This window comes from Triticum urartu, chromosome 1A, assembly GCF_056163025.1.
Source record: "Triticum urartu cultivar PI428250 chromosome 1A, HENAU_Tu73, whole genome shotgun sequence".
Taxonomy (NCBI): Eukaryota; Viridiplantae; Streptophyta; class Magnoliopsida; order Poales; family Poaceae; genus Triticum; species Triticum urartu.
Window position 1 is genome coordinate 163,161,694 of NC_141873.1, and position 13,432 is coordinate 163,175,125.

The window sequence follows — 13,432 nt, forward strand, 5'->3', positions numbered from 1 at the left end:
CCAAGTCTTCAACACATGCACTACAGCTGCTAGCTCCAAATCATGCGTGGCATAATTCAACTCGTGAGGTTTTAGTTGTCGCGAGGCATACGAAACAACTCTTCCATCCTGCATGAGCGCACATCCAAGTCCTAAGCGAGAGGCATCGCAATACACTTGGAAATCCTTATGTATATCTGGCAGTGTTAGCACTGGGGCTGTAGTCAAACGTTTCTTCAACTCCTGGAAACTTGCCTCGCAATCTTCTGTCCATTTAAACTTGGTATCCTTCTTCAATAGTTCAGTCATTGGTTTCGCAATCTTGGAAAAATTCGCAATGAATCTCCGATAGTACCCTGCGAGCCCAAGAAAACTACGGATCTCGCTAACTGAAGTGGGTGCCAACCATTTAGTGACTGAATGAACATTGCTGGGGTCTACTGCTATACCTTCTCCTGATATAACATGTCCAAGGAATCCGACTTCCTTCAACCAAAACTTGCATTTGCTGAACTTGGCATACAACTGGTGTTCCCTGAGTTTCTCGAGAACTAAACGCAAATGCTCCTTATGCTCTTCTTCATTCTTCGAGTATACCATAATATCATCAATAAACACCACAACAAACTGATCCAAATATTCCATGAACACCTTGTTCATCATGCTCATGAAGTAGGCAGGGGCGTTAGTCAGTCCAAATGACATGACCGTATATTCATACAACCCATACCGTGTGGTGAATGTTGTCTTTGGTATATCTTTCTCTCGTATCTTGAGCTGTTGATATCCATATCGCAAATCGATCTTTGAAAACACCTTAGCTCCTTGCAACTGGTCGAATAAATCATTGATCATCGGCAGTGGATACTTATTCTTAATCATCACTTCATTCAAGGCCCGATAATCAACAACCATTCTTAGGGACTTATCCTTCTTCTCAACCAAAAGTACTGGGGCTCCCCAAGGTGATGAACTTCTTCAAATGTAACCTTTCTCCAATAACTCCTTGATCTATTTCTTAATCTCCTCCAGATCATTTGCGGGCATCCGATAGGGTCTCTTGGATATTGGCCCTGTACCTGGCAATAGCTCTATCAAAAACTCGATGTCTCGATCCGGTGGCATGCCTGGCAACTCCTCTGGAAACACATCCGGGTAATCCTTCACTACAGGAACTTCCTCCTGAACAACTCCCGTGAGGGTATTCACTTGGCTCCTCCTAGGCACATGCCTAGATACATACTTAATCCTTTTTCCCTCCGGGGTGGTGAGATAAATCGACTTACTAGCACAGTCAATACTTCCTCCATACTTTGACATCCAGTCCATGCCTAATATCACATCCAATCCTTGTGACTCTAAGATAATTAGGTCGGACAGAAAAACATGGGTGCCAATGGTTAGGGGTATCTGGTCGCACCATCGACTAGCCATATATTCTGCTCCAGGTGAACTCACTAAGATAGGGGTCCTAAGGGTTGGGTTGGTAGTTTAAACTTATCCACGAATCCCCTTGATATGTATGAATGCGATGCACCAGTATCAAAAAGAACAAGAGCGGTAAATGACTTAACCAAAAACTTACCTATTACCGCGTCCGGCTGCTCTTCAACCTCCTCCACGTTAACGTGGTTCACTTGTCCTTTGTTAAATGGATTGGTCTTCTTCCCAGCGCTCCCATTTCCATTTCCATTCTTTCCCGGGGCACTCCATGGCATAGTGTCCAGTCTTCCCGCACTTGAAACAAGTAACATGACTTAGATCTCTTTTGGCGGGTGTGGCTGGATTGGGGCGGTTCTGATTATTATTGGCTCCGTTCCCATTCCCATTCTTAGTACCATTGTGGTTATGCGATCCTCCTCCGGCGTGGTTATGACCTCCAGGGTTATGAACAAGTCCTCCCGAGTTCGGGGTTAGGCGAGGCTTCTGCTGAGATCCTGAGATATATCTCCCTTGTCCATACTTCCTCTTACGGCTCTCAATCTGTTGTTTCTTCCCTTCAATCATAAGAGCCTTATCTACCAACTCCTGGTAGTTGTTGAAGGTTGCTACCATCAACTGCATACTCATCTCATCATTCAGCCCTTCCATAAACTTCTCCTGCTTCGCGGCATCTATGGCCACATTGTCAGGGGCATAGAGAGATAACTTGCTAAACTCATCCACGTACTGAGCCACAGTACGGTTCCCCTGGCGTAAGTTGCGAAACTCACGCTTCTTCATACTCATAGCTCCAATTGAAACATGGGCTGTGCGGAAAGCTTGCTGAAACTGATCCCATGTAACCGTGGCTATAGGGTAGGTGACAGTGTAGTTCTCCCACCATGATGTTGCTGGTCCATCCAACTGATGTGCGGCAAAACACACCTTCTCAGCATTAGTACATCCTGCAGTGGTCAACTCCCTTCCGATCTTGCGGAGCCAATCATCTGCTACTATAGGCTCGGTGCTACTGGAAAACCCCGGCGGCTGCAACCTCAGAAAACGGGCTAAGTTTTCAACTGGTGGGGGTGGTGGTGGATTGTTGTTATTGTTGTTGTTGTTGCCTTGGTCCTGAACTAGCAACTGCATCAGGGTATTCTGCTGTCGGATCAACTGAGTGAGCTCCGGTGGGAAGGCAAATCCGGGGTCACGTCTCGGAGGCATCTGATGGGTTTAGAGGGAAGAGATTAGAATAGAATGGGGTCTAATGAGAAGGCACTACCCATATGCACATGAGACAGACACAATCATTTCACTCAATCAATCAAGCAAGGCAGACAATCGTTCTATCTATCACAAAAGTGCTCGGACTACTTTATTTACATGGCGGAATACTACTACTAATATGGTGGTCTACTAAAAATATCCCTCGGTTGCAGATTCCATGATATCTGCTCTAGCTTCGTCTTTAAAGTCATCATCACTAAGGTCGGAGTTGGTGTCATCGATGATGTTGTAGTCCTCTGGGTGAATCTCCTTGGTTTCTTCACCTTCTTCTACTGGAGTGGGGTCTCCCATAAATATTCCGATCTTCTTAATCAGGTCGTCATCCTTCTCCAATAGTGTTGCAATTTCCTCCTCATATCCATCACGGGTAGACTTAAGTTCTTTTTCCAGCTCGATGATCCTTGTCTTCGCCTTCTTCAAATCTATCATGTCTGCGCACATCTGATTCTCCTGACGTCGAATGTGCTGGTTTAACTCCTGGACAAAAGCTGCAATTGATCTATCCTTCCTGGTGCTGATCATCTCTCATTGCTCGTCTTGGCGCCCACATATCTGGTAGATAGTCTCCTTAGGATCCTTGTGATATACTTCTCCAATGCGTCCCATGGTGATGTGAGCTGCCATACTCTTTCCTAAACTCCAGGTTGGTGCGTCGAAGGAAAATTCTATGGGCTTAGTGACAGGCGTGAATGTCCTTCCTGGAACTTGAACTTGAATCATCCATCGTTCCTCTTCTCGTAAAGTGGCGTTGTATGTCCCAGTGAAGCTTGGTATTCCATGTTCAAGTACCTAGTGACTTCCTTCAAGTGTCGTCCAAAAGGTGATTCTTCTTTCGGTTGCGCAAACTTGTTCTTCATCTCCGCCATCCTAAAGAGTAGAAAATGGAGAGGAGTCAGAAATGAGTAGAGAAGAGTGACCTAGGGTTTATCTTAGTGGTCGTGTCCTACACTCAGCATGTGCTCTAATACCATCTTTGTAGCGACCCGACCTCAAACGGCCATGTCTCTGTGCTTCAATGTCATCCCTGGATCGGTAATGCTGACACACACAATACTCGAAGGATTTATAACAGAGTAGCAATCACACACTTATTACATTGGATGTCTCAAAAGATAACTCATTACAATAAATATGGCTTCAGGCCATCTAATACAATAACAGCGGAAGGCTTGGAAGATAAACCGAGTCCATCAACTCTAACGGCATAGCTGAGCTGCACGGCAACGACCTAACGAACCTTACTCCTCGTATGAAAAGTCTGCAACATAATACGTTGCAGCCCGAAAATGGGTCAGCACATGCAATATGCTGGCAAAGTAACACAGTAGAGCAAGAACAGAATAATGCTAAGACTACATGCATATATGGCTGGTGGAAAGTTCTATGGTTACAGTTTTTGTGAAAAGCCATTTTTTTCCTACAACAAAGGAATAGATTTTAATTTAACTATCATGGTAGTTGAAACATCATTGAGAAGGTTCCTCCAACTCAATCCCAATTAAAGTGATTAACAACCCAACAATATTAATTAAGAGTGATGAGATACTTATGATTCTCCAAGTACTAGATACTCAAGATTGTCCATAACCGGGGACACGGCTAACCATGATTAGTTTATACACTCTGCAGAGGTTTGCACACTTTTCCCCACAAGACTCGTTCGCCTCCATTGGATTTCTCACACTACATGGTGTTTGAGAAAAGGATGACCGAGACACAGTCTTTCAGAAACATTATCTCTCTACTTCGGGTAGACCATACCAAACCTACAAACCCAGTACCTGCTGATCTACCTCTTCAAGAGCTTCACGTAACTTACTCAAGTATGCTAGAGCCCATAATAGCTTGTGGCTGCACACGAAAGTTTCTAGCATGAATAATCTCAGTTCCCTTTGAGCCTGGGTGGCAGTCCATAGGAAGATCACACGGGTACTCCGGGATTTCCAAAAATACAGGCAACACTGGGTTCTCCCGGTGCCTCAATCCACCCAGATGTAAATTTAAGTTGCCACCTTAAGTTGAACCATTATTAACAATCTCACATCTATCATGGATTTCACTCACCCAAACCACGTCTACGAGCATAGCATAGCAGTATAAGCAAAGCATAGAAGTAACTCCCAAGGGTTTGAATGTAACAGGGTAATAGGTTCTACCTCATCAACTACTTCCCAACCCACAAGTTATGTCATCCTAATCATGCAATGTTTGAGGATTGGAACTAATGCATAAAAACTGGGTGATAAAGGGGTATGATCAAAGTGTTACTTGCCTTGCTGACGATCCACGTAACCTAGAGACTCCAAATAACACGCTTCGCACTCTGGGAATTCTATAACAAACAAACAAATAGCATACATAAGCTACTAACAAGGAGCACGCGTAAACCCCAATAAGAAGGTCTAACCGTAAAGTTCAACTTAAGAACTCCGGTTTGCAAAAAGAATCAAACCAAACGAAGCAACGAAACTCAAACGGCGAAAGAAACAAGATCCGTTTACTAATCTGGACCTAAGTCAAATTTTACAGTACCAAAATCTTGTTCAAGTTGGTTAAGCGGAAAGAGGGTCTCGAGACGAAGATCTAGGCGCTTGAATCGCCTGATTCCGACTAACGAGCGAAAAGAAAAACTAAAACAAAAATCGGATCAGAAATCGCGATCAGAGATAATCGCGGATTAATCCGATAAAAAGAAAACGGACGAACAGAGTAACTAATGAGCGTTCGTTAGCTGTAACTAACGGGCGAAAACCTTTTGTTAAAATGAACGTATGGACGAACGTCCGCAAAATAGAAGAACAGGGAAAAAACCGGCGAACCGATCTAAAAAACGAACTAGGGTTTCTAAAAAAACCCGAACGGTTTAAAAAAGCCAGCGGCTCGGATCGGCGCGGTACCTCGGCGAGGCGGGATCGGGCGGCGGCTCGTGGGACGGCGGGGCTCGGCGGCGGCAGGCGGCAGGCGGCGGCGCTGGTTGCAGCGGCGGGGCGACGAAGGCGGTGGTGGGCGGCTAGCAGTGGTGGTGGCAAGGGGCGGGGCGGTCGCTATATAAACGGGGGCGGTGGCGGCTTGCTTGGGCGAGGGGGCGCCCGGGGAGGAGTCTGAGCCGGACGCTCCTCGGCGTCCAGGCCGAGCACGGCGGCGCACGCGAGGGAAGGCGGTGCGCGGGGTGGGCCAGCCTGGCTCGGCTGGGCTTCGGCCCAGTCAGGCGCGGGAAGTTTAAAAAAAAGAAACAATTCCGCCGAACTCAGAAAAATCCTAAGAAATAAAATAAAATTCTAAAAATGCCAAAACAAATTTTCACCGTCTAAATAAAATATTTAGAACAAGATGAACATTTTCTTGGCCCTAAAATGCAATTTTGAAAAACGTGCAATTTTTCTAATTGCAAATAAAATCCAAATAAAAACAAATAAATGATTTTAATATTTTTCCTCCAATATTTCAATTATTTTGGAGAAGTCATATTATCTCCTCTCATATATTAATATGAAAAAAATTCAGAGAGAAAAATAATTAAAACCGAAATCCTCATTTCACTATTTGATGAAAATCAAATAAGGAAACCGAGAAATCCCCAACTCTCTCCGAGGGTCCTTGAGTTGCTTAGGATTTTGAGGATTGCGAAATGAAAATGCAATAAAATATGATATGCAAGAATGATCTATGTATAACATTCCAAATTGAAAATTTGGGATGCTACAGAGACTAATTAGAATCTTTTGCGATTCCTTCCGTACTACACGAAGGACCGTTCTTTATTTTTCGGTCACCTATGTAACGCAACCGTATTCGGATCACCGCGTACATACCAGGGGCTACATCGTAGACCCACCATAAAACTCCTACGGCTAAGTGAAAGTCTTAAAGCCCTATAGTCCAATTGGCTAGTTCGCCGCACTAACACCTCCGTTACGGACCAAGACGTTGGGTCAAGAGTGATCAGATGCTAATTCGAACATGCCCATATTATATGCGAGGGGGCTGAAGCCGACGACTGGAAAACTTTCAGATTATAGAAAAACGGCCACATAGGAGGAAATAACTTCTAAGCCAAGGTGTGAATATAACACAGCCTTAATGTATCATAATATTGTTCTCACAATTCCGGTGCATCTATTCGAACATAATATCCTTCGAGCACTGACCCTCTATCAAGCGGGCGCCCTCTAGGACGTCCTCCAAATAATGCGCCAGCGTGCGGGGTCCATGCCGCCGGGCGGGCCCTTAGCCACCACATTGATGGCCTTCATCTTTTCCCAGTACATCTTGACGTGGGTGAAGGCCATTCGAGCACCCTCTATGCACGCCGACCGCTTGACGGTGTCGATACGCGGCACTGCATCGACAAGTCACTGCATGTAACATCCCAAATTTCAATTTGGATGTTATACCTAGGTCATCGTATGCATATCATATTTTATTTCCATTTTGGTTTGATCCTAGAAATATTAAGCAACTCAAGGACCCAATAAGAGAGTTGGGGATTTCATTATTTTCATATTTGAATTTTTCTAAAATTTGAAAAGAGGATCATTTTGGTTTTTAATATTTTTCTCTCCGAAATATTTCCAATATTAAAAATAAAAAAGAGGGGATAAAAGGACTTCTCCAATACAAAAGAAATATTGGAGGGAAAATGTTAAAATCACATAAATATTTTATTGGATTTTATTCGAGGTTTTATTTTAATTAGAAAAAAATATGCATTTTTCAATTGCATTTTAGGCCAGAAAAATATTCGCTTTGTTCCAAATATTTTATTTAAACGGTGAAAATTGTTTTTCGCATTTTAGAATTTTTTATATTTTTTTAGGATTTACTTCGGCGGAATTTATTTTATTAAAAAAAATGCGAACAGACCTAGGAGCCGGTTCGGGCCGGGACTCCCAGGCGCTCCGCCGCCGCCAGCCTTTATAAGGCGAGGCCCGAGGCCGCCAGCCCCAAGCCGCCGCCAGCCCAAGTCGCGCCACGTGAAACCCTAGCCGCCGCCGCCTCGCGCCGGGCCGCCTTCCGCCGCCCCGCGCCGCACAATCACGGGAACCCGACCTTGCCGCCACCGACTAGTTTTTTTTTGGGTTTTCGTCAGGTTTTTTTCGGTAAACCCTAGATCTACTCCGGTTTTTTATAGATCGGTTTTTCTCGGTTTTCTTCGGTTAGATCTATTCTGCGAATGTTCGTTCGTTTAGTTCTTATAATGAACAGATTCGTTCGTTTGTCTCTGTTAGCGGACGTTCGTCCAATAGATTTTTATTTTTCTGTTTTATTTTTCCAGGGACCTATCCGCGATTATTTTTATCGCAAATTAGCCCTTGATCTTTAAACCCTCGCAACTTTTTGATCGTTCGTCCAAATCCAGTGAAACCAACGCCAAAATCTTCGTCTCGAACTGTAACGCCCGCGATGGGGTTATATCTCCCACATGTCGAAGCGCGACTTAGAGGCATAACCACATTGTAAGCAATGTCGCAAGTGAGGTAATCTTCACACAACCCATGTAATGAATAAGGGAAAGAGATACATAGTCGGCTTACACTCGCCACGTCACACAATACCATAAATATCATTACATTCATCCAGATACACTCAAGGTCCGACTACGGAACCAAAATAAAGAACAACCCCAAATGCGACAAAGTCCCCGATCGCCCCAACTGGGCACCACTACTGATCGTCTGGAAAGGAAACATAGTATCGTCCCGAGTCCTCATCGAACTCCCACTTGAGCTCAGTCGAATCACCTGGAGTGGTATCATCGGTCCCTGCATCTGGTTTTGGAAGTAATCTGTGAGTCACGGGGCTCAGCAATCTCACACCCTCGCGATCAAGACTGTTTAAGCTTATAGGAGGGGTAAAAGGTATGAGGTGGAGCTGCAGCAAGCACTAGCGTATATGTTGGCTAACATACGCAAATGAGAGCGAGAAGAGAAGGCAAAGGCACGCTCGAACAACTATGATCAAGAAGTGATCCTAGAACAACCTACGATCAAGCATAACACGAGACCGTGTTCTCTTCCCGGACTCCGCCGAAAAGAGACCATCACGGCCACACACTCTGTTGATTCATTTTAATTAAGTTAAGTTTAAGGTTATCTACAACCAGACATTAACAAATTCCCATCTGCCCATAACCACGGGCACAGCTTTCAAAAGTTCAAATCCCTGCAGGGGTGTCCCAACTTAGCCCATCACAAGCTCTCACGGACAACGAAGGATATTCCTTCTCCCAAGACATCCCGATCAGACTCAGAATCCCGGTTACAAGACATCTCAACAATGGTAAAACAAGTCCAGCAAGACCACCCGCTGTGCCGACAAATCCCGATAGGAGCTGCACATATCTCGTTCTCAGGGCACACCGGATAAACTAAGCGTACGGAAGCCAACGTAACCCAAGTTGCCAAGGGACGGCCCCGCACGGTGCTCTGGGTTGGACCAACACTTAGAGAAACACTGGCCCGTGGGTTTAAAATTAAGATGACCCTTGAGTCCGCGAAGCCCAAGGGAAAAAGGCTAGGTGGCGAATGGTAAAACCAAGATTGGGCCTTGCTGGAGGAGTTTTATTCAAGGCGAACTATCAAGGGGTTCCTATTATAACCCAACCGTGTAAGGAACACAAAATCAAGGAACATAACAACGGTATGACGGAAACTAGGGCGGCAAGAGTGGAACAAAACACCAGGCATAAGGCCGAGCCTTCCACCCTTTACCAAGTATATAGGTGCATTAAAATAGACAAGATATAATAGTGATATCCCAACCATAACCATGTTCCAACATGGAACAGACTCCAATCTTCACCTGCAATTAGCAACGCTATAAGAGGGGATAAAAATGTTTTCCAATATTAAAAATAAAAAAGAGGGGATAAAAGGACTTCTCCAATACAAAAGAAATATTGGAGGGAAAATGTTAATATCACATAAATATTTTATTGGATTTTATTCGAGGTTTTATTTTAATTAGAAAAAAATATGCATTTTTCAATTGCATTTTAGGCCAGAAAAATATTCGCTTTGTTCCAAATATTTTATTTAAACGGTGAAAATTGCTTTTGGCATTTTTAGAATTTTTAATATTTTTTTAGGATTTTCTTCGGCGGAATTTATTTTATTAAAAAAAATGCGAACCGACCTAGGAGCCGGTTCGGGCCGGGACTCCCAAGCACTCCGCCGCCGCCAGCCTTTATAAGGCGAGGCCCGAGTCCGCCAGCCCCAAGCCGCCGCCAGCCCAAGTCGCGCCACGTGAAACCCTAGCCGCCGCCGCCTCACGCCGGGCCGCCTTCCGCCGCCCCGCGCCGCACAATCACGGGTACCCGACCTCGCTGCCACCGACTAGTTTTTTTTCCGGGTTTTCGTCAGGTTTTTTTCCGGTAAACCCTAGATCTACTCCGGTTTTTTATAGATCGATTTTTCTCGGTTTTCTTCGGTTAGATCTATTCTGCGAATGTTCGTTCGTTTAGTTCTTATAATGAACAGATTCGTTCGTTTGTCTCTGTTAGTGGACGTTCGTCCAATAGATTTTTATTTTTCTGTTTTATTTTTCCAGGGACCTATTCGCGATTATTTTTATCGCAAATTAGCCCTTGATCTTTAAACCCTCGCAACTTTTTGACCGTTCGTCCAAATCCAGTGAAACCAACGCCAAAATCTTCGTCTCGAACTGTAACGCCCGCGATGCGGTTATATCTCCCACATGTCGAAGCATGACTTAGAGGCATAACCGCGTTGTAAGCAATGTCGCAAGTGAGGTAATCTTCACACAACCCATGTAATCAATAAGGGAAAGAGATACATAGTCGGCTTACACTCGCCACATCACACAATACCATAAATATCATTACATTCATCCAGATACACTCAAGGTCCGACTACGGAACCAAAATAAAGAACAACCCCAAATGCGACAAAGTCCCCGATCGCCCCAACTGGGCACCACTACTGATCGTCTGGAAAGGAAACATAGTATCGTCCCGAGTCCTCATCGAACTCCCACTTGAGCTCAGTCGAATCACCTGGAGTGGTATCATCGGTCCCTGCATCTGGTTTTGGAAGTAATCTGTGAGTCACGGGGCTCAGCAATCTCACACCCTCGCGATCAAGACTATTTAAGCTTATAGGAGGGGTAAAAGGTATGAGGTGGAGCTGCAACAAGCACTAGCGTATATGTTGGCTAACATACGCAAATGAGAGCGAGAAGAGAAGGCAAAGGCACGCTCGAACAACTATGATCAAGAAGTGATCCTAGAACAACCTACGATCAAGCATAACACGAGACCGTGTTCTCTTCCCGGACTCCGCCGAAAAGAGACCATCACGGCCACACACTCTGTTGATTCATTTTAATTAAGTTAAGTTTAAGGTTATCTACAACCAGACATTAAAAAATTCCCATCTGCCCATAACCGCGGGCACGGCTTTCGAAAGTTCAAATCCCTGCAGGGGTGTCCCAACTTAGCCCATCACAAGCTCTCACGGTCAACGAAGGATATTCCTTCTCCCAAGACATCCTGATCAGACTCAGAATCCCGGTTACAAGACATCTCGACAATGGTAAAACAAGTCCAGCAAGACCATCCGCTGTGTCGACAAATCCCGATAGGAGCTGCACATATCTCGTTCTCAGGGCACACCGGATAAGCTAAGCATACGGAAGCCAACGTAACCCAAGTTGCCAAGGGACGGCCCCGCATGGTGCTCTGGGTTGGACCAACACTTAGAGAAACATTGGCCCGTGGGTTTAAAATTAAGATGACCCTTGAGTCAGCGAAACCCAAGGGAAAAAGGCTAGGTGGCGAATGGTAAAACCAAGGTTGGGCCTTGCTGGAGGAGTTTTATTCAAGGCGAACTATCAAGGGGTTCCCATTATAACCCAACCGTGTAAGGAACACAAAATCAAGGAACATAACACCGGTATGACGGAAACTAGGGCGGCAAGAGTGGAACAAAACACCAGGCATAAGGTCGAGCCTTCCACCCTTTACCAAGTATATAGGTGCATTAAAATAGACAAGATATAATAGTGATATCCCAACCATAACCATGTTCCAACATGGAACAAACTCCAATCTTCACCTGCAACTAGCAACGCTATAAGAGGGGCTGAGCAAAGCGGTAACATAGCCAAACAACGGTTTGCTAAGACAAGGTGGGTTAGAGGCTTGGCTTAGAAATATAGGAGGCATGATATAGCAAGTGGTAGGTATCGCAGCATAGGCATAGCAATAGAGCGAGCAATCTAGCAAGCAAAGACAGAAGTGATTTCGAGGGTATGGTCATCTTGCCTGCAAAGTTCTCCGAGTTGACGTTAGCTTGATCCTCGTAAACATACTCAACAGGCTCCTCGATCACGTACTCGTCTCCCGGCTCTACCCAAGCAAGAACAACAAGCAAAGGGAGACAAAATCAACCACGTGCAATGCACAAACAACATGATGAAAAACATGGCATGATATGCGGGATGTGATATGCGATGCATATGCATGATTTGGAAAGGAATGATTGAACCTGGCCTCAACTTGGAAAACAAAGAGTGCCACTGGAAAGAGCTGTTGATTTCGGTCGAAATCGATATAAAGATCACAGGAATTGGATGCACGGTTTGCAAATAGCAAGCAAAACAAGTATGGCACCGATCTGCAAAAGATAACAAGTTTCAGACTTAGTGAAATTAACAACATGCGAGGAATTTAACATCAGGAAGCAATGTTTAGAGCAAGGTAACAACATGCTACAGGAACATATCATGGCAAAGCTAGGCATGGCATGAAGCTACTCAAAGCATACAACAAAAGTCCCTTACTTACCATAAGCCAAAAGGGATCATAAAATACAATGGCAACCATGTGAACATAGCAATTATTGTTAACAGATTCAGACTTAGCAGAAAACTGGAACATGGCAAAGCAGACATTAAGTAGGCATGCTTACGAGCTCGACGCACTCACCACAAGGCATTGCATGATAAACTAAGCATACACCCAGCAAGTAGACATGGCATAGAAGCTAAACATGGCAAGAAAAACAACATAGTATGCATGGATCAACTACAACAAGCTCGGCAAAAATGCTTAACATGTAAACATTCTGCCAGGAACATTTTATAGAAAAAGTAGAGCTCGATTGACTCAAGCTAGGGTGCTCCATAAATGCAAAAAAGACATGGATGGATAGAGCATGACAATATCTATGAAACATCCTTACTGATCATGCTCAAAAGAGGCATGGGTCACTCGGTAGCAACATGGATACATGGCATAAAAATAATGACAGGGCAAAGACTTAGAATATTTCTAAGTCCCTGAAATCAGCAACATTAAGAGGGCTACTTTGCATGCTTGTGCTAGTCACCACAGAGATCACAAAAATACGTGGCATACACACCTGTAAAAATGGCATGGCATACTTCAAATCACATGTAGGGCTCAAGTTCATAGGAGGCACACATCAATCATGGCAAAAATGACAAATGTCCAATTACTGATATGAATCTGAAACTAACAGAAACTAGCACTCTTGCAACAACATTTAGGGCATCAAGATGATCTCAAATGAACATGATGCAATGAGATGAAATGAAGTACTCGTCGAGACGAACATTTCGATATGCTACACGCCTGAAACGGAGCCACGGATGCAGAGTTACGATGCGATGAACAATGCAAAAAGTTACTGGGACTTGGCAGTTTCCAGAAAAAAAGACATGAGCGCTAGATAACTAAGACGTGCACAGGCGAGGGATAGTG